We start from the raw sequence: 23,619 nt of genomic DNA, 5'->3' as shown, positions 1-23,619 counted from the left end.
ATAATAGAACTCCCAAGAAGTTTCCTACTCCAAAACAAAAACAAAACAAACAAAGAAAAAACTGCAAAAGAAGACTAAAGGAGAGAGGGAAAAAAATCTATAGAAAAATGAAATAATTTTTGCCACTTTTTTTTTTTCCGAGCTAGCTGAGATTTTATTTTGGACCAAAAAAAAAAAAAAAAAAAAAAAAAAAAAGCCAATTGAATTGTTTTGCAGCTGGAGGCATGGGCAAGGGGGGGTCCCCAGGCAGTAAACTCCCCTCGGGTGGGCTGAGGGATAGGGCTAGGGCTGAGCCGTTGAGTGGGTCTCCTGTTCCCTGTGCTCCCCTGCACAGCGGTCTCCCTCCCAGGCCCTGGGGCAGCCTCAGGAGGGGCAGGCTGGGAGGGGCTGTTGCAGCTGTTCACTTGGGCAGGACGTCAGAGGACTCTGACACCAGCCTCCCATCGCGGGTCTCAATCTTCTTCACAACCACAGCCTTGGTGGAGCTGGTGCGGCTGAAGGTGGAGCCCCCGCCAGAGCCAAAGCTGGAGCCCAGGCTGTAGCTGAGGCCGGGGCTTGTGAGGCCCCCATAGGCAGAGCGCAGAGCATCTGCATAGCCGCTGGTGGTCTTCGTGTGGATACTCATGTTCTGCATCCCGGACTCCAGCCGGCTCTCCTCGCTCTCCAGTAGCTTGCGGTAGGTGGCGATCTCTATGTCCAGGGCCAGTTTGATGTTCATCAGCTCCTGGTAGTCACGCAGCTGCCGTGCCATGTCCTGCTTGGCCTGCTGCAGGGCTTCCTCCAGCTCCTCCTGCTTGGCACGAGCATCCCTGAGTGCCAGCTCCCGGCGCTGCTCAGCATCTGCAATAGCGGCCTCCAGGGAAGCCCTCTGGCCTTTGAGGCCCTCGATCTCAGCCTGGAGCCGGCTGATGTTCCGGCTCAGCTCGGAGATCTCAGTCTTCGTACGCCGCAGGTCATCCCCGTGCTTCCCAGCCTGCGTCTGCAGCTCCTCATACTTGCTCTGGTATACGCTCTCCGCCTCAGCCCGGCTGCGATTGGCGATCTCCTCGTACTGCGCCTTGACCTCAGCGGTGATGCTGTCCACGTCCAGGGAGTGGCTGTCGTCCACGGACAGCACCGCAGACGTGTCGGAGATCTGGGACTGCGGCTCCCGGATCTCCTCTTCATACACTGCCTGAGGAAGCTGATCTCGTCAGTCAGTCCTTCCAGGCGAGACTCCAGCTCTACCTTGTTCATGTCAGCTTCATCCACATCCTTCTTGATGAGGACAAATTCATTCTCCATCTCTGTACGCTTATTGATCTCTTCCTCATACTTGTTCTTGAAGTCCTCCACCAGCCCCTGCATGTTGCCAAGCTCCGCCTCCAGCTTCAGCTTCCCCTGGCCCAGAGTCTCCAGCTGCCTCCTCAGGTTGTTGATGTAGCTCTCAAACATGTTGTCCATGTTGCTCCTAGCCGTTTTCTGCTGCTGCAGGAGACTCCACTTGGTCTCTAGCATCTTGTTCTGCTGCTCCAGGAACCGCACCTTGTCGATGAAGGAAGCAAACTTGTTGTTGAGGGTCTTGATCTGCTCCTTCTCCTGGGTACGCACGGCCTGGATGTTGGGGTCCATGTCCAGCTGAATGGGGTTCAGCAGGCTCTGGTTGATGGTGACGGCGGTGATGCCTCCCATGCCTATGCCGCTGGCCCCAGCATAGCCTGCACCCAGGCCACGGCGGAAGCCAGTGCTGCTCACTCGGGAGAAGCTCGAGCTCGAGCGGGCACTGGGCCCACTCGTGAAGGAGCGACTGCTGAAGGCCCTGGGGCCAGAGGTGGACACCCTGTAGGATTTCTGGGTCATCCTGATGGACATGGTGGAGGCTGGAGTGGAGGCAGGCAGGCTGAACCAGGGAGAGATTCCAGAAGGAGCGGAGAAGCTGCTTCTTCTTTTGCCACTTTTTTTTAGTTTTGACTTTGGGCTACAGGAGTAAAGCACTAAATGAATGAATTCTTTTCCTGTTTCTCCAAAAATTTCCTTTACAGGCCAGGCATGGTGGCTCATACCTGCAATCCCAGTGCTTTGGGAGGCTGAGGTGGAAACACTGATTAAGTCCAATAGTTCAAGATCAGCCTTGGCAACATGACAAACTCCTGTCTCTACAAAATAAAAATCAGATTAGTGTGGTGGCAGGTGCCTGTAGTCTGAGTTATTCGGGAGGTTGAGGTGGGAGGATCACTTGAGCCCAGGAGTTAAATGCTGCAGTGAGCCACAATTGAGCCACTGTACTCCAGCCTGGGTGACAGAACAAAACTCTCTCTAAAAAACAAGTTTCCTATACAAAATATGTTTTATTTCCTGATTATGATATGGAAAAATCAAATAAAGCAGTGTTGGATATCTGTTGGGTCAAATAATTATTTATACAACTCTGTAACTGAAAGTTGATTGAAATCAGAACAGATTGCAAAATGTTCTTTGAAAAAGAACAGTTCTTTTCTAAATGAAGTAAATGCCAATCAATTCAGGCAAGCAAAGTTTGGTTGATATTGACATGAGTGATGAAAAAACTAAAATGTGAAGATCTTATGCTACGGTTCAAATAACAAATGAATTCTTTTGAACATAAAAAGTATACGACTATTGTTAATAAAAATTCATTTTTCCCTCTTAGCATATGAAACGGCATTTAAGTAATATTGGCTTGAATGAATGATATATCTTGGTTGGGCTCTACTTATATAATCTTCCTTACCTAGTTGGAAGAATTTTGTAATTAAGAAAAGGTTTCATTCTTTTTTCCTGCTTAAATGATCTGATTCAAAAATTTTAAGCTTATCAACTTTCATAAAATGAGCTGTTCCCACCAACATATGCTTAGGGTAAACTTGAAGGAGGAGATGATAGAAACACCAACTACTCTTACTCCTAACTGGTGCCAAGATTTTTGTCTTCACTCAGACTTGAACCCTGAGTCATATTTGAAACTTATCTTTCTCTTCATGTTTAGTCAGATACGAAAACCTGCTGATTCTTCATTTGTATTTTCACACACACACACACACACACACACACACACACGGCCATCTCTGTGGCTCTTCATGTTCCCTGCGTCTGTGGGCGGTGAGTCTCCTCATTACTGCCATTACCAGATAGGATCCTTCTAGTCACCCACTTGGGGGCAAAGTCCCCTCCAACTCTATCTCTGCCTGACCTATTGGCCCGCCAGTCTCCACTTGGCCAAAGTGAAGCCTCAGTGACTATGGGAACGCTTGTGTTTTTGTTGCTTTTTCCCAAGGGAGGGTCAGATCTCAGGATCTATCCACAAAGCAGTGTGAGAAGTGCTGGCTATGCCTCTATCCACATTCTTTTGTTTCATCTGAGGAGAGGTCCGTCGTGACCTGGGCTTTAAAGGAAAGATGTCTTCTGGAGATCCATCCTTCCATCCTTTCTTTTCTCCACTGTCTGCACTGCCATTCAAGGCCCCATCCTGTTGCTGGGGAAATTCCTTCCATGTAAGGAAGAGGAAGCGTTACCCACAGAAATGTTTTTTTGAGGCTTGAAAGCTTGAGGTCCTCAGGCTTTGACAAATTGTTCTCTGGGCCCTGCTATGTATTCAGCCAGCTCTGGAGGGGAGGGATGGGCTCCAGACCCCTGGATGGGTAAAGTGGCTGTTCAGTCTCCCCACCGGGAGAACTACAGTCAATTTCCTCACTGGTTACCTAACAAGCACTCACCTTTTTTAAGAGAACACAATCTAAACTCACATCTTAAAAAGCCTATTTCTTCTGTTAGCTTGGCTTTTCTCTTACCCTTTTGAGAAAAATGGAACTCACTGTTTGCTGTGTTAAAAAACACTTGTTTCCTTGATTTTTTATTTTTATTTCTTTTTAGAGAAAGGATCTTTCTCTATTGCCTAGGCTGGAATGCAGTATCATGATGATAGCTCACTGCAGCCTCAAACTCCTGGTCTCAAACTATCCTCCTGCCTTGGCCTCCTAACTAGCTGCGACTACAAGTGTGCACTACCAAAAACAGCTACTTATTTAAAAAAATTTTTTTTTTTTTGTAGAGACAATGTTTCTCCATGTTGCCTAGGCTGGTCTTGAACTCCTAGGTTCAAGCGATCGTCCTGCATTAGCCTCGCAATGTTCTGGGATTATAGGCACGAGCCACTGCACCCAACTAAACTTGTTTCTTTAATATGTTACCACACCAGCTGTCCAAGAGGGGTGGCTCAGGCTTCCATCAGCTTTAAATTTCAAATTTCCCTTTCACAGGGTTAGAACAAGATGAATATTCTAGTTCATCCCGCCTCTCAGTATTGTGCTCAGATAGCAATTACTTAACTCTTCCTTCACAACTTCTATGCAGAAGATACCTTTGTGTATTGTGGTACGTACACAAAGAAATAAGACAATTGGAATTTCAGAAATATACAAGCTAACGAGCAATGTAAGTATTTCAGCAACTAGTCATGATATACAAAATGAAATAACTACTTTAAGAGGTTGCAAGTGAGGATAGAGGAGGGTTGATCTTGATTGGAGATAGCTGACTTTGATCAGGAAAGATTTCTTGAATGTGGTGTCATTTAATATCCTTCAGTGTGAGTAGGGATTTGATTAGAGACAATGACACTAGGGGCAGATGAAATTATGTAAGAAAGGCCTGGAGTGCTGGAGAATATGGCATGTTGGGGAAAGAGTATGGGTTAGGAATTTAAGAACAAAAATGCATTCCAGTTTTTGAGCAGAATAATATTCTCACTTAAATTTTGGTTGAGAAATACAACTCTAATATCAGCGGGAAGACCAGATTGGAAAGGTGTACATATCAAATGCTTCTTGACAGGGCTGGTGAGCTTTGTTTGGACATATCAAATTTCTATAAGGCCACCTGCAGCAAGTAGAAATTGAGCCCTACCTTTCTTTCTTTCTTTTTTTTTTTTTTTTTGAGACGGAGTTTCGCTCGTTACCTGGTCTGGAGTGCAATGGCGCGATCTCGGCATTGAGCCCTACCTTTCTTATGCCTTAGAGGGTCTTCTTTATTGCCTGAGGCCTTGTGTCTTCACATCAGTGCCATCAGCTGGTCTCAACTACTCCCAGCAATCCACAGAGAGAGGCAAAAATCTCTTTGTTTTATATTACACTAGAAATACCCTTGGAAGTACATAGGAGAAACGTAGGTAGCTGTTTACGACCAAAAGAAAAAAAAATCAGCAAAGCAAATGTATAATGTGCTAATACTGCTTTAATATTTAACTTTTCTATGTATGATGGTTATTATGTATGTTTGAAGATCCATAAAATTGATTTTCTACCCACTAGGGAATAAATGGGCGATTTAAAACCATAGGCCCACAAACAAATCCCCTGAGGTGCATGAGAGCACATTTCCCTTTTGATAATCACCCGCAATTAGAGCAGATTCTTTTAGATACATAAATTAAAGCAATAAAATGAGAGCTAAAAATAACATTGCTGTTCACACTAAAGGAATAGAGCTGTAAACCACAAATCCTCACCCAAAATAACTTGGTTCTCTAGTTGCAAGCACTGATAAGAATAGGTTATGGAATCACCAGATGGGAAGAAATTCTAGTCTAGTGCAAATCTTTTCTTCTAAACGAGATTGGATCAAACCCCCTAGACGGACAAGAATCTGTCTTGTTCTAATAGGATTCGCAGATTAGGCTGAAAAGAATTGAGAACGTTTGTGGATGCTCTTTACAGGTCACACCTGTACAATATCCCTGCCTGAAAGGTGAGAATGGGGCAAAGGCTGACAGATTTCAGGTGCTGTGGTAAGTGCTCAGGGACAGATCTCTTCTCATCCCTGGTTAGGATGCTTGAGGCTAGGTGAAGTACCTGAAACTTCTTTCTGGAGATGCTTCTGAGGTGCTAAGTCTGAAATCAGGATGCCTAACCAAGGGCCTGAGGCCCAGGGGAAGGAACCAAAATAGGGTGAATAGTCAAAATCAGGGGTTCTGAAGGGTTTGAGTGGATGGGCTGCATCCCTTTAAAAGATTTGGAACGAGGTGAACCACACTTCTACAGACAGTTCTTCCTCAAAACAAGTTTTCTTAACATGAATTGCTTGAAAGACAATTGGCTAATTAGGGAGCATGTTTTGCATAACACAGATATCTTTGATCATAACAATTACAATCAAGAACTAGCACCAAAACAAGAAAAATGAAAAAGCTGTGGCTAGCACAGTCTGGGACTACATCACTGCTTTGCTGTGTGGCTGGCTGCTTGCTCATTTAACTCTGATTTCTTTTGTGTATCTCTCCCCTCATGCCAATTTTGTGTTTTGTCTGTAATGAAAATGAAGGTGATAAGAATTGCGTTAGAGACCCTCCAGATCCTAACTCGATCACCGATGGAAACAATTATGTTTATAATAAAGTTTTCAATAATGTGAGCTGTCCAGAGAGTATACTTATTGCACCATGGCAGAATAGGCATTTTCATGTACATTTCTTGGCTTTAAATTTAGTACTACTCATTTCAAAAATATAGAAAATGACAAAAAGTGTGCTTGGAAAGACACACCCTCAAGGAATTTATAATCCAGTTTAGATGAGACCTGCTCATTTCTCTAGCCATTCAATCAACCACACTTTTCTCAAGAAGCTAAAAATTTTAATCAAGCAATATGTAGGGAGGGCAGTTGTGAGTTTAGTGAATGAACTGAGTGAACCCAAACTAGAAGACAGGAAATAGTCACCCGTCATATCACATTCAAACATGAGTTCTCATGGATAATGCTGTCCCTACCTCTCCCTGTTTTGAGGACCCCTTTATAAAAGAAGGGTGTAAAAATAGGATCTGAGTTACTAAGGAGGTCACTTTTCATATTCCCTTCTTGGATATTATTACAGCCATTTTTCCTGAGTGTTTAAAGTTTCATTTTTAATGCCTCTTCTAATTGGCTAATCTCGTCTGCCTGGAGCACTGAGTTGAGGAGGGTGCCAAAGCCATGACTTGGCTCAGAAAAATCCAGTGCCTGATTGATTAGTACTGTCTAGAATGATTGTGGGAAGTATGTAGGTGTGGACACTGAGAATTGGCCTTCTTGGGTTTTAGACTTTTTTTTTTTTTTTTTTTTTTTTGAGACGGAGTCTCGCTCTGTTGCCCAGGCTGGCACAATCTTGGCTCACTACAACCTCCGTCTCCCAGGTTCAAACAGTTCTTCTGCCTCAGCCTCCTGAGTAGCTGGGATTACAGGCGCCTGCCACCACACCCAGCTAATTTTTATATTTTTAGTACAGACGGTTTTCACCATGTTGGCCAGGCTGGTCTCAAACTCCTGACATCAGGTGATTCTCCCGCCTCCGCCTCCCAAAGTGCTGGGATTACAGGTGTGAGCCACCGTGCCCGGCCAACATGTTTGTTTTATAACTAGTGAGGACATTCAGGGAGACCTGTCCAGAAAGGCAGAGGCCAGGAGGAAGCTTGCCTGAAAGGATGGCCAAAGAGAGTCTGGGAGAGTGAGCAAACTTGGTGGCTAGAGTCAGGAAGAACTTGTTTATTCTGTGGTCTCGGAGTTAGCCATGCACTACTGCCCTGCAAAGCAATGGAGAAGTAGGCTCTCTCTCCACCCAGAGATTAGGAGGCATTTCAAGAGGGGGCTGAAATAGAATATGCTTGAGGTCCGCTGTGGAAATTAGGTGAGACTATACAAGGTTTCAGAATAGACACAGCTGTGGGGACATGAGATCCACACAGCTGTGGGGACATGAGATAAAGTAGCTGAATTTCATTTAAAGCTGTATCTCATATATACTGGCTCCATTTTAGATTCGCTTGGGGAGCTTCACAACCCCGTATCTGCCTGGAGGCTATCCCAGACAAATTCAATTATTATCTTTTGGGGGCGAGCCCAGGCATTTTATTTAAAAATCTTTCCAGGAGATTCTTGGCCACTGGCCTAGAGGAGGAGAGCCAGTATGGTGGTATTCCTAGTTAATGAGTAGGCTCAGCAAACTCATTCTGGAAGAGAAGGATCAGAAAGGGATCATGGTGAAAACATTTGAGAAGCCCCCCACCCCCTAATGCTCACCTCCAAATAGTAGAGTCCACGGACCTCCATCTTGGGCTACATCTGAAAGCTTGGAGGCCTGAAAGGAGGATTTCATCCAAGATCTTTGACACCAATTCTGAATGAGAGAGGGTAGGAAGAAAATAGGAGCTGAAGGTAGGGGAGGGAGAAGGGTAAAAGAGACATGAGGAAACAGCAGGAGCTATGGAAAGGCAAGCGCGCCCTCCGTCTTTAAACGTGTTTGTAAAACATTGCTTAGGCTCTGGAAGCGTGAGAGAATCAGGTGAAGGAGCTGGGGATGCTTAATTGGAGAAAAGAAACCACAGTCATTGTCTTCCAACATTTGCATGGAAAGCCACAATGACCTAATCTCCTATTCATGCCAGCCACATGCGAAATCCTAGAGCGAACAATATCCAAAACTCTTGCCAGGTGGAAGGCGTTAGACTTCTTTAGTGTGCCCTTAGAGACGGAATTAGGACCGGGATGTTTAAAGTTCCAAGGGTGCAGAATTCAACTCAGCCACGGGAAGAAATCTCTATGAGAAACAGTTTACAGAGATGGAAGGTCTTTACAGTCCAACCCACTGGGTCTAAGTCCTGGGCCTACCACTATTAACTGTGGGACTAAGAAAGGTACTTGAATTCTCTGAGTTACTTCTTCCTAACCAACAAAATTAAGGTAATAATAGAAGGTTTTGAGGCTCACATGAGATTCTCTATTTAAAGGCCCTACAACAATGTCCAGGTTTGGTAGGGACTACATAACACTAGCAGGCATTTTTCTTGTTGCTGTGCAAGTTGCAACTGGAATCCAAAGGTGAGGCAAAGAAGTGTCAAGGGGCAAAGAATAAAAAAATAAAAAAAATAAATGAATGGGGATCAGGAATCCCTTTCTGGGCTTGTTAAGTGGCTGACCTTTCTCTGCTTCCCTAACCTTCGTCTCTACCACCTGTTTCCAGTCTGTATAAACAGATCGGGGGTGAGAGGAGAGAATCCTGGGAAGTTATCTGCTTCTTTGCGGGGCTGCAGAGTGAGGGGGTGTTTTTCCTGCTTTCTCCTCACTCACCGGTTTGATGGAGGATTTTATGCATACGGCCTGGCTCACCTCTGTCCAATGTGACAAGTGGAGAAGAAAGTTGAGAGGAGGAGGAGTGACAGGGTGCAGTGCTGCAGCTCCCATGCCTACCGTTTAGCGTTTGGTGATGGACATGTGATTTCACAGTGGGTCAAAGGGACGCATGGAAGGCAGCCAGGCTTGAGCCTGTCTCACCCGTGTCCTACCCAAGAGAACTGGCTGCCAGGAAAGTGGACCCTGGTGACAACAACAACAAAAAACCAGTGGGGTGAATCACCAAGGGTAGGAGCAAATGGTGGAGATTGTGAAGTGGAAGGCATCTGTGGGGCTTCTGGGAAATTCACGTAAGCATCAATGAGGAAGCCAGTATTTGGATTTCTGCCACCAGCTGCCAACCCTGGCGAGAGACGCTGTCAGCACCTCAGGCTGGTAAGAAACACTTGTCTGTCTCTCTTGTTCCCCCCACCCCCACCTCACCTGGGTCCGCACAGAGGGGAGGACCGCACAGAATAGAGGAGGTTGCTGCGGGAGCGGATGTGCTCCTCCACCCACTGAGTCCCTCTGGTCGGGGCCAGCCAGGGCTGGCAGAGTGGACATTGGTCATTGCATTGAACCCAGATGGAGGTTTTAAATTGGGCTTCCAAAAGGAAAATATCTTGGGCCCCCAAAATTGTCAGGATAACTCAAGCTGGAAATTGCTTAGGGCAAACGTTGTCTCACATTCTATTTACAATCTCCTCTCTGCTCACTGAGATGGACGCATATCTGATTTGCCTCCTTCGGAAAGGCTAATCCGAAATTCAAAAGAATGTAACCACTCGCGTATCACCTATCTGTGACCTGGAAGCTCCCTCCCCACTTCGAAAGGGCAGAATAGAGCAGTGGTCAGAGAGTTATTTCAGGTCGTCCTGCCTTTCCAGGTGGAACTAATGTACTTACATACATTGATTGATGTCTCCTGTCTCCCTAAAATGTATACAACGAAGCTGTGCCCCCACCACCTTGGGCACCTGTGATCCACACACCCCTGAGGCTGTGTCACAGGCACATCCTCAACCTTGGCAAAATAAGTTTTATAAATTGAGACCTGTCTCAGATTTTCGGGGTTTGCAGACTATACTGAGTCAGGCTTTTAATCTTTGAAAGTGACTGGAACCCTAGAGACTGACCCAAGATATTGTCAGGGAACTCAGTGGAGAGATCATGAACCTGGCAGAATTGAAGGCAAGTCATTGTAGAAAAATACATTATTTCATGATTGTATTTCCTATGAACAAGGATTGTTAAGTAAACTCGATGTGGTAGCCATGATTTTATGATCAGCAGAATGGCAGCAGGCAAGACAGAACCATGGGGCTTTGGGGAAATGCACTGGCGATGAGTCACCCTGAGATTATGCAGGTGGGGTTTCCCCTGAAGGACTGGAACTGCTCATTGCCAGCTGTCCTCGGAAGAGGTCAGTCCTGGGGCAGGAAATCAGAATGCTGGGACCAGAGTTTGTCTGACAGGATTTCCCAGGAAGGGTGACTCCCAAGGCCCTGAGACACTTCCTGCTGGAGGGGGAAGGACCCGGGCCCGGCACTGACTTATTCTCTGATTTCTGTTTTCTTTCCATTGTCCCTGAACCTTTGTTGTGATCTGATCTGCGTCGCAAATATTTTGACTTCTGATGTCCTGAGAGGAATTAAGAGGAAAGGTTCACAACCACACCTGGGGCAAAGCAGAGGAGGGTTGTGACTTCGGTCCTTAGGCCACAGGCACCAGCTGAGAATAGCCTTGCCCCAGAGGGACAGTTTCTGAATACATATGACAGAGCACCGTGAGAGAGTCTCAAGATTCTTTAGCAGAACAGGGGATGCTGGGAGTAGGGGGCAGATGGTGCTCATTTACGTCAATAAAACTAGTGTGAGAAAAACCACTATGGCTCTAGTTACACTATAATTAGGGTTTACAACAAGGGAACAAGCTTCTTGTCACTACAAGTGCTTAAAAGAGAAATATTTTTCATTTAAGGAGTATTCTAATGGTGATGCTATGACATTTATTTATTAAACGTTTAATTATTTTGCACTTACTGTATATCAAGCATTGTGCTAGGTTCCTTACATACAATTTCTATTAATAACCTGGTTTTATAGTTGAGGAAACAGAAGCTTAAAAATGAAAGTAAGTTGCCTTAGGTCTTGCAAATGATCAGTAGTAGAGACCTCCCAAAGGTGAGCACACTAGAATACGCCAGCCTACTCAAGCAGGATGACCATTACGGAAAATGACTCACTGATGCAGATGTGCACAAGTTGTTTTGGGGGCATATGACTTAGTGTGACTGGAAAGGGCAGAATAGAGGCAGTGGTCAGAAAGTCCATCTTTTTCTTTTTTCCCCTTGAGAAACAGTCTTGCTCTGTTGTCCAGGCTGGAATGCAGTGGTGCGTAATCTTGGCTCACTGCAGCCTACCCAGGTTCAAGCGATTCTCATGCCTCAGCCTCCCAAGTAGCTGGGATTACAGGTGTGTGCCACCATGCCCCGCTAACTTTTGTGTTTTTAGTACAGATGAGGTTTTATCATGTTGGCCAGGCTAGTCTTAGAGATCCTCCCACTTCAGCCTCTCAAAGTGTTGGGATTACAGGCATGAGCTGCCACCCCGGCCCACACAAGGCTTTAAAAAATATGTGCTTCCAAGATGTGCAGGAGTTAAAAGAAGGAGAAAACCCCCTGGGGTGGGTGAGAGGAGGCTGACACTCCAGACGAAAGGGCCAGCCAGTGATTCTCACACAGATAGTTCAATAAAAATATTAAGTTGAATGACAACATGGGCAAAGTCACCTAGTCAAGACATCACATAGCTTTGGGGTGATAGGGGGTGCAGAGGGCAAGGCCAGGGAGTGCTGGCGAGGCTGCAGATAGCGTAGATGGCCATGTGCCAGAGGGAGAAGCAGCAGCTGTGTGGACAGTGGAAATGTCTGGAGGTTGTTTTCTGAGAGTGGATATTGGAATCTAAGATTTCTGAAGTGGAGCACTTCCAGATGAGAAGATCCATGGGGTGATGGCCGCCAGTGTTGGCTGAAGTGAACAAGTACTAAGGGGTCATTGGAATTAGAGGAATGTCCCAACATTGTGAAGCTATGTAGTTTCCTTTCAACCCTAAGAATCTGTAATTCTATTAATTACCTGGCTTTTCCTGAAATGAATGGGTTTGTAAAATGCTTTGGTATCATACAAAAACTGGTTGCCTAATTAAAAGTTGCTATTTTACTCAGCTTTTCACAAATACACTGTCAGGGTGTTACAATCAAAGCCTGTGATTTTTATAATAGCGCCAATTAAGCTTTTCAGCTTTGTGATGTGTGGACAGAGTATTTATTTGTGATTCTAATACCCAGAAACCTGGTGGACCAGTTCACTGGTTTGCATGCAACTGATCAAGCTCAGAGATGCATTACTTGTAAGAAACAAAGGTCTACTTAGCTTCGAGGATATAGGTGAGCTGCTTAGCCCAAAGCCTCTGAGAGCGTTATCAGCAGCCACCAAAGACATCTTCAGTGTTTGTAGAAATCTTGACATACTTCCACCAGTCCCATGCATCCTCTCTTTCGACATCTTCCTGGTGCTTGAGTGTGACATTATTAAATATGTGTGTGTTATTATCCATATATATTCATTTTCCTCCACAGTTCCTGGCTTCTCACTACCATGGTTCTTGTTACAATGCTGGGCACTTCTGGCCTTAGAATCGGGCTCCAGAAAACAGAACCTCTCTCTCTGACATCCTCCTGCCCTCCTTTCACCTGCTTTTTTCTCTCCCCAAGGCAGGAATCTTTTCCCTCCTTCCTGTCTTGGAACTGGCCATAAAGAAATTCTGTGACCTACTTTGTCTGATTGTGGGTCACAAGATCCCCATTTTGGATGGGGTCAGCCCCATACCCTGGAGGAAGAAATGCTACACAGAGAGGCCAAGAAGAATCTGAAGAGATAGGTGTTGCTGAGTTTCCCCTCTCAGCCTATTAGTATTGGATCATACCCCTTTTGTCCAATTATATTTCCACACGGTTGTCAATCATGCCTATCCAAATGAAGTCTCCATGAAAGGTTCATGGGGACAAAGTTCAGGGAGTTTGCTGAGAGGTGAAAACATGGAGGTTCCCCAAGGGTGGCACATCCAGGGAGAGCATGGGAGCCCCATACCCCTTCCCCCCTGCCTCGCCCTATGCATCCCTTCATTTTTATTATTTGTAGTATCCTTTATAATAAACCAGTAAACATCAGTGTTTCCCTGAGTTCTGTGAGCAGCTCTATCAAATTAATCAAACCCAACGAGGTGGTGGGAACCCCACCTAGAAGTTGGTCATCAGAAGTTTCAGAGGCCCAGACTTGTGACCCATGTCTGAGTAGGGGGCAGTCTTGGGGACTGAACTCTCTACCTGTGAGATCTGACCTAATCTCCAGATAGAGTCAGAATTGAATTGGAGGATAGTGACTGCTGTGGGATTGACTGCTTACTTGGTGTATGGGGAAAAAAGCATCCCACTCATTTGGTCATAGAAGTCTTCTGTGTTGATGGTTGCTGCTGATGGGGAGAATTTTTTTAAAAAACCAGCTTGAGGTTTTTTCCCCACTCAGAGTGAGATGCAGATGAATATCAATATAAGAAGACACATCTGAACAGAGTCATGTTAGAGCACATCTGAGCACTGAGGTTCTACCTTGGAACAACTGCCACTGTGGAGGTCATGACCTGTTGCCACATTAACCCTATGATTCAGCCTGTTGTTCTTTTGTTAAACAAGAAATAAAGATCCCATGTTGTCTAAGATACTTGCTTAAAAAGGGCCACCGCCAAATGTAATCAGTACAGCTCAACCTTCTGCCTTTTCCCCCAGTAAGAAGCTAGCATAGACATACCAAACAGATAATTTGAGTCAAACTGAAAAGGCAAATTTTCATCATCAGCAAAGGCAACATGACAGACTGGAGGTTGACAACTAACTTCAGGACTGTCTGTCAGTTGTTACCTGCTTCTATGCAGCTCCATAACTTCCGGGAAAAAAAATTTTCTGGGTTCTACAGAATCTCCATCATTTTTTTTAATCTTCTGGGTAAGACTCAGGAAGACAGTTCTAAGAGGCACAATTGCAACCTAGTTTCAGTCTTGGAGCTAGAATGCTGTATGTGCCCTATGTCTCGCCGCCACTCTTCCCTCCTGCTGCCTGAGGAAGGTTTGCTGCTCTCAACGCTGTCATTTGAGAAAAATGTTCCCAGCCTTAGAAAAAAAAATATTGGCCTCTAGTTTCAACTTGTGGTGAATTTTTATGGTTGAATTACAAAAGGCTAACAGACTGAGGGGAACATGAGAGGGTTAGGATGGAAATACTGACTGCTTTCTGCCTTTACCAGTGCTGACAATTATCTACCAATCTTGCAGATGCAAACATGAATCTTGCCTTTTTGAGTTTCTTGTGTGCTTCTCAATGTGAGAGACAGCCCAAGTGCTGACTTCACTGGAAATTCCCTGATGGAAAGACCCTTACTACAGTTTTGAAAATTGGGTCTCACGGCTGGGCACGGTGGCTCATGCCTGTAATCCAAGCACTTTGGGAGGCTGAGACAGGTGGATCACAAGGTCAGGAGATCGAGATCATTCTGCCCAACATGGTTAACACCCTGTCTCTATTAAAAATACAAAAGTTAGCCAGGCATGGTGGTGGGTGCCTGTAGTCCCAGCTACTCAGGAGGCTGAGGCAGGAGAATTGTTTAAACTCAGGAGACGGAGGTTGGGGTGAGCCGAGTTCTTGCCACTGCACTCCAGCCTGGGCGACAGCTCAAAACCAACCAACCAGCCAAACAAATAATTGGCTTTCCAGGCTCTGATATCTCTCATTAATCATCAAAGTAATGCATTCTCAACTAATGTAACCTACTGAAATGCACAAAGAGAAATGAGCCTTCTCCCTTAATTGCACGATCTCTCAGGAGGCAGATAGCACCTGCCAGGGCATAAATGCTTCTCCAGTAGTTGTCCAGTGCTTAAGAGGAAAGGTCCAGTCCTGACCAGGGCACAACGGCCTGTACACGTAGCCTGATATTCCCAAGTGTCTTCTGCTTTTAGACAACATTTCTTGGAAACTTGGAATAAAAAGCCTCCATTATTTTGCTCTTTCAGGAAATGATTCATGGTATTTCCAAAATCAACAGAATCTCTCTCATACAGCAGAATACTTGAACTCCCAAAGCAGGAATTGCTCTTTGCAGACCTTCATAAACTTCTTGTTCATTAAGTTTATGTCTGTTAGTCTCTCATTTGCTAGTGATTCTGGCACTTTAGCCACAACTAGAACAACATAAAATTTTTAAAATTTCTTAAATTAAAAAAAAAATAGAATTTTCGGTTTTCCTGAAGCACACCTGGGACCCTGGGTCTGTTTTCTAGGAGAGGGATTTGACAGTGACTCAGAGATGTTTATAGGGGAATGAAAAGAACTCTGGAGATTAGACTCCAGAACTCAGCCCCGGATCTGCTGCTTACTGGCAGAGTCCCTGTGTTCATCCTACAATCCCTAAATCTAAATTTTCTCAATTATAAGAGTTCTAGGCCAGGTGAAGTGACTCATGCCTATAATCTCAGCACTTTGGGAGGCCAAGGCAGGAGGGTCATGTGAGGCCAGGAATTTGAGGACCAGCCTGGGTGGGCAACATAGCGAGACTCCATCTCTAGAAAAAAAATGTAGAAACTTAGCTGGGTGTGATGGTGCATGTTGGTAGTCTTAGTTCTGTGGGAGGCTGAGGCAGGAGGATGCCTTGAATGCAAGAGCTTGAGGCTGCAGTGAGCTATGATTGTGCCACTTCTGCCCGGGTGACAGAGCGAGATCATGTCTCTAAAAATAAACAATTTAAATTAAAAAAAAGAATCTGAAAGGTTTCTAAATTCCTTCTTCCTTCCCCAAGAAATGCTCAAGGAATTGCTTCTCTTAGTTTCAGAGATCTATAAATATCTGGTCAATGTGAGGGTAGGAAGGCCTAACCCGCGGCCTCAATTTAGGACACCTTTGAAGAGCCATTTGGCTCCAGAGCTGTCTGCGCAATTGGCTGAGGCCTTTGTTGCAACTGCTTTTTGGTTCAGTTGAATCACATTCCCTTGGCCCTCTCGTGTCGCCCTTTCTTCTACATGGGTACTGTTCCTACGAGCACGCCCCTGCTAAGAGTTAGCACGGCAGCCTAGGGCTGCCATTCTTTGAAACAGAAGCTTACAAGTTTGGCCCTTGGCTGGCATCTAGGAACCTGGATCTCATTTCTAGAATTGATAAAAGCAGCTCACCATGCCTAAACTGTTTGTTAAAACAATGTGGTTTATGCTGAATACCTGCTTTTCTTATAGGAGCCTGGAATTTTGTTACATGCTAGGCTAAGAATACCTATAGGACCAGTCCTGAATAAAAACCCTGGGCACGGAGTCTCGGCTGAGCTTCCCTGGTAGACACCGTTTCTTACGTGTTGCCACACATGTCCTGTGTGACTCCATTGAGAAAGAACTCTTGGAAGCTTGTGCTTGATTTCCTCCAGACTTCATCTCATGCACCTTTTCCCTTTGCTGTTATTCTCAAAATCCTTTTGCTATAATAAATTACAGCTGTGAGTACAACTATATGCTGAGTCCTCTGAGTGCTCCTACAGAATCATCAAACTCCTCGACAAACTTTCTGCATGCAAATCTCCATCTTCTCAGACAACCTGACCTAAGTCACTCCCCTCCTTACCTCTTACCCAACGCTTTGTCTCTCTAACAACTCAATTTTAATTAATAGTACCACCATTCTTCCAGTCCCCCATCCAATTGAGAAGTCCTTCCAAATGTGTTTCTGTGATGTCTTCTGAATGCATGTTCTCCATTCTCACCATTTCATTGTCGTAATTGAGGCGATTGCATTTGCCATCTGGACAATTGCATCAGTGCCCCAGTTGTTCTTCTCCTAGTTACACTGATACACAATGCTGACAAATTACTCTTTCTAGTGTAAACCTTGGAAAAAGTGAGTTCCTAGCTTTAAAAGCAAAATAAACCCCCAAACTTCAGGTTTTTTTCCATTGCTTTCTAAAAATGTTAAAGTTAGCAAGGCATTCAAGGCCTCCCTGAAATGGCCTCAGCCATTCTGACAGTCTTTCCCCTTCTACCTATTGTACTTTACCTTCTAGTCACATGGAACCTCACGCTAGTTGCCAAACAAGCCCTGTATTTTTGCCTCCTTTTTCCTTTATTTATGCTATTTCTTTCTTTTCAAAATGGCCCTTATCTACCTTCTCTTATCAAGAGTTTATCAGTGCTTTCCATGCCACACTTCTTTTGAGAAATCTTGTTTATAGAACCTTCTCCTTAGGAAGAATTAGTCTTGTCCTCCACTCTTCTACAGTAAAAATAGGTTACTGTGTCTCTTATACCCTTTGAAAGTGTGTCTCTGAAAATAATAACAAAGTTTCCCTTCCTTTCTCCTTTCATCTGGATTGATAGATTTGGCTAAACAAGAGCTAGAGGAAATTCTTAGGCAAGAGGTTTTCTTCCTGTGGGATAGAGAATCAGCTGTAGTTTATAAGCTGTGTATTCTGGATCAGTGGTCTTCAAACATTCTAGGTTATGTTTCCCTAAAAAAAAATTGAACATGAGTTTCTGACTTTGTATGTACTTATTTATATATTATACACATGTAAATTATACTGGCATTTTAGGTACATTATAGAACACATACATACATGGTAATTTTCAAAGGATGAGATAAATAGATATGGCAAATTATAATAGTTTCATCACAAACCTCAGTGAATTCCTTACACTGAGGTGTGTGCACTCTTTCATGGAAAACTCTGTTTCTAACTTTGAAGACTCTGTATCCAGCTTTTCCCCTTTGTGACCTTCCTGTCCCAAAAAAAGAAGAAAGACTCTTCTTAGTTGTACTATGAGCAAAACTAGGAAATATTAAATTCTTTGTGGCCAGAGTGCAAAAAAAAGGTCATCCTTTTCAAGGGAAAGGTGAATTTCACAAACAGAGCAAGGTCCTTGTGGTTCAACTGCCCTATTCATAGCCAGAGATTGTCCAAAAGGAAACTGAGTCTTATTTTTATTAAAGAAGTTGGGATATTGAGACAGTCCCTAAAGACTTTGATTGCTGTTGTTGGAGTGGTTGTGTGTTTAAATCACACTCTGATATGCTCCATAATTAGGAAGACTTTTCAAAGACTGGGCTGGGCTGTAGGCAGGTTGAGGCAAAATATTTCTTCCCTAGTAATGACAGATCCAGCTTGATAATACAGAACTTTAAGTGGCAATGACCTTTAAAAATGTGAAGCTCTCAGCTCACTTCTGCTATCACAACAGACTTTTGAGCAAATCAAGCAGGAAAACAAGGGTACGAAAAATATATAAAGGAGGGTGGTATAAAAATAACTGTAGAAAGATTTTTGGGAAATATGGTCAAATGCTTATTAGTGTCAAGCATAAACTTGAAAAGATGACACAGGATGAGGCACAGAAAGAAAGCATATTGCAAAAGAACAAAAGAACATACAGCTTTGGATTTAATGAGATCTTTGAGTTGAAGTATTAAGGAAAGACAGCCCAGAAAGAGGGAAAATTGCTGTTGTACAATAAATTGTTGGGTAGTACTCTGGAACCCTTCCCCCACTGACTTTCATGTAATTATATTTATGATTAATTTCTACTTCTACAGCACAGCTTATCAAACAAGTATTACTGGAATCCACCATATTGAAAGTCATTAAAAACAGATAGATAGCATAGTGATCCCCAAAAGCAAGCTGGGCATCAGTTACCATTTTACACATCCCATGCAAATGGAGGTTAAGATGGGCTGCAATTTACGTTTTGGCTCTGAGTAGCATGTTTCAAACCCACCCCGTATCCCACTGTTAAGAATGGACAGTTTGAAGGTTAAAGTAAAATACACCCTTTTCAGGGGGAAATTTTACTTATTTCAATAAAAGTCAAAACAAATGGGAGAAAAAGGGCATAAAACTGCTATGTTCTCTCCAGCGGTGCTGGTATTATCTACACCTACCTGGGTTCTGCAGGCATAAACATTTGCCTTGCATACTGCTCCATTTTCATATGGCTCCTGGGGAGGTAAAGACAGAGAAGAAGCAGAGAAAGGCATGTCAAATTCTTAACAATCACTCCAGTTGATTATGTAGCAGATGCAATCCATGAGGGTTCAAGGAAGGCTGCTGGTTTGCAGTGCTTTTATACAGCAAAATTTGGTGCACATAAACAAATGTACATCAAGCTGTATAGGTAATTAAGTTAGGTGTAGTTGCTTTTTCTGCCACTGTTTGAGTAATTTAATATAAATTGTAGAATATTTTATCCAATGGTAGACTTTCCTGGAAATAGTTCAGGTATCTTGGAGTATAATTAGTCAGTTAATACAGAAAGAGTGTCTAAAAAAGAAGCTATTTTTATATCTCTCTAGAGTAAATGTATAGTGAGCATTTTAATCTTTTTTTTTTTCTGTTGATCTTAGGTCAAATATGGGATGCAGAAAGCACCTCTCTTATTCAGTAGTCAGTGAGCTAAAAAAAAGGGGGCACACCAGGATTTATGAGTTTTTCTCTAGTTCAAAGGAAATAATAATATTTGATATTTGTAATTTAGGCTAGATGTCTGGATAAATGGATTAAGTATGCTGTTCAGATATAATGATTTTCCAATGGGATGCAAAGCTGCTAATAATACCAAGGAAATACTTAAGGGAAGTATAGATGATAACTAAAAGATAAAAGTGCAACTAAAAGAGATTGACAATAAAGGAATATTTTTTTTTCCTGACACTAAGGTAAATTTTGAAGCAGGAGTCCTCATTCAGTCAATCAAGACTTGCCAATGGCTTTTAAAGGCCCACTCAGTAGATCTGTAAGCCATTTGCTGCTACTGTGCTTTTTTTTTTTTTTTTTTTTCATCCACTCCATCTTCAATGCCCTCTCTTTATAATTGACTGGGTTTCTTCTTAGGAAAGAGAGAACCACTTGGAAGTGGCCCCTCATCACATGCTCCCTGATGTGATTTGGGTGTGTGTCCCTGCCCAAATCTTATGTCAAATTGTAATTCCCATGACTGAATCATGGGGTCAAATTCCCCCTTTTGTGCTGTTCTTCTGATAGTGAGTGAGTTGTTGCAAGATTTGGTTCTTTAAAAGTATGTAGCACATCCCCCTTCTCTCTTTTCCTCCTGCTCTGGCCATGTGAAGACATATGTGCTTCCTGTTTGCCTTCTGCCATGATTGTAAGTTTCCTGAGGCCTCACCAGCCATGCTTCCTGTACATCCTGAGGAATTGTGAGCCAATGAAACCTCTTTTCTTTATGAAGTAGCCAGTCTCAGGTATTTATTTATAGCAGTGCAAGAATGGACTGATACACTACCCATGGACCTCAACTGGTTGAACACATTTCTTTACCTAGGGAATGTTAGGATATCTAGAAAGAGAAAAATAATTCCTCCTCACATAAGTCAATATACTATTCTGTATTGAGTCAGGAAACCTGAAACCATGGTAGGTATTTCAAACACAAGGGATTTAATACAGGGAATTGTTTACAAAGATGTAGGAAGAGCTGAAAGAGCAAAAGGAAGAAAGGGTAACATACATAGAAAGCTCTTGAAGCGGCCGGGTGTGGTGGCTCAAGCCTGTAATCCCAGCACTTTGGGAGGCAGAGGCGGGTGAATCACGAGGTCAAGAGATCGAGACCATCCTGGTCAACATGGTGAAACCCCGTCTCTCCTAAAAATACAAAACATGAGCTGGGCATGGTGGTGCATGCCTGTAATCCCAGCTACTCAGGAGGCTGAGGCAGGAGAATTGCTTGAACCCAGGAGGCGGAGGTTGCGGTGAGCTGAGATCGTGCCGTTGTACTCCAGCCTGGGTAACAAGAGCGAAACTCCGTCTCAAAAAAAAAAGAAAGCTCTTGAAGCTCCTAGGCTGGCATGCATGAGCCTGTACTTGGTGCTGGGAAGTTATGGATGCTGCCACTTCAGGGACTGGAACTGTCAAAATTGTCCTTCCATGGCTCATGCTGTAATCAAGAAAGAGACTGTGCTGCTGCCTGGGCTGCCAGAGTCTGCAGTTACACTGGCCCCTCTACTGCTACAGTAGCTCTGCTTGAATTTAGAAATAAAAAGTTTTTCCAACTTTCTGATCTTTCCCAATGCCTGCCTGCCACTGACAGATTTGACAGATATGAACATGAAGCCACTGTCAAGGAGTCTAAGAAAGGGAATCTGCAGACTTCTAGTCCTAATATAGAGAAAATTATAAATGGTTAAGTATAAAGCCGAGGAACAACAGATATGTAATCCACAGTCAGACAATTTGTTCTAAAGCATAGCTTCCTAAACTTATTTTTAGGTAATAACGTGTATTTTAATTGGGATAACCTGGGAGGAATGTGGGGCTTGGAAAAACCACATGTCTCAGTCTATTTGTGCTGCTATAACAAAATAACAGAGACTGGGTAATTTATAAAGAACAGAAATTTATTTCTTACAGTTTTGGAGATCAATGTGTCAGCAGGTTCAGTCTCTGGCGAGGGCCTTGTCTGTGCTTCTAAGGGGGCATCTTCTTGCTGCATCCTTCAGAGACGAGGAACACTATGTTCTCTCATGGTAGAAGGAACCTTAAGGGTAAGAGGGTGCTCCTTTTGACCTCAAGCCCTCTTCAAAAAGTGCTAATCCCATTAATGAGGATGGAGCCCTCATGACTTAATCCCATCCTGAAGGCCCCACTTTTTAATACTGTTGCATCAAGGATTAAGTTTCAACATGAAATTTGGAGGGGATATCATCATTTAAACTACAGCACCATTGACTACATTTTGTTTATGATTATGATGAATATAATACAGAATATAAGGGAAGACATTTGATATTAAATTTGTCTAAAATTTCTAAATAAAATATTTTGAAATTTTAATAATAAATTTCAGCTTGCTTCCATAGACCTAAGTTTTTATTTTGTGATTTGTGCTTGAAATGGTTATGTATCATTCTTATCAATGTTCTTCAATGAAGAGCTCTTCAAATTCTTGATAGTCACTATTGAGGAGGAATGGTTTATAAGTGGTGATAGAAAAAGTAAAAAATAACACTTTAAAAATTTACTGCCATTTAAATTGTATTTAAAGATGAACAGCCCTTTTCTTCTTTGACATATTTACATTTCTTGTGATGAATATGAATGTTTTTTTTAAATTCTGTTTAAATTTTCAAGTCCAGTTAATGTGTTTGTATCATACACAGATTGTTAGCACAGTTACCCTGCAACTAGCTTAGGTGTTCCTAAAAGGACCCATTGGCTGCAAATAGATGGAAGAATTGAATAAATGTGAAAGTAGAGGTTAAGGGCTAATGCTGGGTCAGCAGTTACAGCAGTCAGCAGTCCTTGCTCAGATGCCCCAGTCCTACTCTCTCTACTCTTTGGGCACCCAGAGCACAAACTTCCCCAGCAGACACAGACTTCCTCTTCATGTTGAGTCCCTGTTGGCATGCTCTAAGTGGCCTGCTGATGGAGGTGCCAGGTAGTAAAGCACCTTCTTGACTGCAATCCTTGCAGCATGGCATCGTAGGGATAAAGGATCTTGCTCTGCTTGCCATCCGCAAGTATCTTGGGGGACACTATCACACCTCATTCGACTAAGGCATCCATGTCTCACAATATAATAACCTCCATTTGTGGCACACTGATTGAGGAGGTCTACCTCAAAGCCAGCAAGAACTATATAATTTTGCTACATGTGAGTGTCAGAAGTTTATTTGAGTCTAGTTCTGCTTAAAACTCCATTCACAGGCCAGGCACACCGGCCCATGCCTGTAATCCTAGCACTTTGGGAGGCTGGGGCAGGAGAATCACCTGAGACCAGGAGTTCAAAACCAACCTGAGCAACATAGCAAGATCCTATTTCTACAAAAAAAAGAAAAAAAATGCCAGGTGTGGTGATGTGTGCCTATAGTCCTAGCTACTCAGAAGGCTGAGGCAGGAGGATCACTTGGGCCCAGGAGTTTGAGGCTGTAGTTCAAGGCAAATTAATAATAATAATAAGAAGAAGAAACAGCAAACAAGAAACAAACAAAAAATTCTCCCCAAAACTTCCTTACACTGATTGGTAAAAGCCTATATTCATTCTCATCATACAGAGATGTGCCTTGACAGAAATTCTGAACAAATTTCTGTATCTCTCTAGCAGAACTTTGTATTGCAACTTTGGTAGAAATGCTGAAAAACGATCCTTTGATCAGTGTGGTTGGCAGCTCTAAGGTGGCTTCCAGTGATTTTTGTCTCCTTGTATCTGTGCTCCTAAGTGTGGGTTGATCCCAGTGGGTTGGTTCTAATGAATAGAATATGGCACACAGTGATGGGAAGTCACAGCCAAGATTAGGCAACAAAAGGACTCTAGTTTCCATCTTGCTTACTCTCTCCTGATCTCTCGCTGGCTCACTGACCGAACCCAGTTGTCATGTTATGAACTA

The 23,619-nt window shown here is 43.4% G+C and overlaps 1 pseudogene; it reads right to left on the bottom strand.

The window, feature by feature from the left end:
* Positions 1-400: 400 nt before the first annotated feature.
* LOC101044472 (keratin, type II cytoskeletal 8 pseudogene) lies at positions 401-1,851 on the bottom strand (annotated as a pseudogene).
* Positions 1,852-23,619: the final 21,768 nt, after the last annotated feature.

This window comes from Saimiri boliviensis, chromosome 5 (genome assembly GCF_048565385.1).
Source record: "Saimiri boliviensis isolate mSaiBol1 chromosome 5, mSaiBol1.pri, whole genome shotgun sequence".
Classification (NCBI taxonomy): domain Eukaryota; kingdom Metazoa; phylum Chordata; class Mammalia; order Primates; family Cebidae; genus Saimiri; species Saimiri boliviensis.
This window is presented reverse-complemented; position numbering and strand designations above follow the sequence as displayed.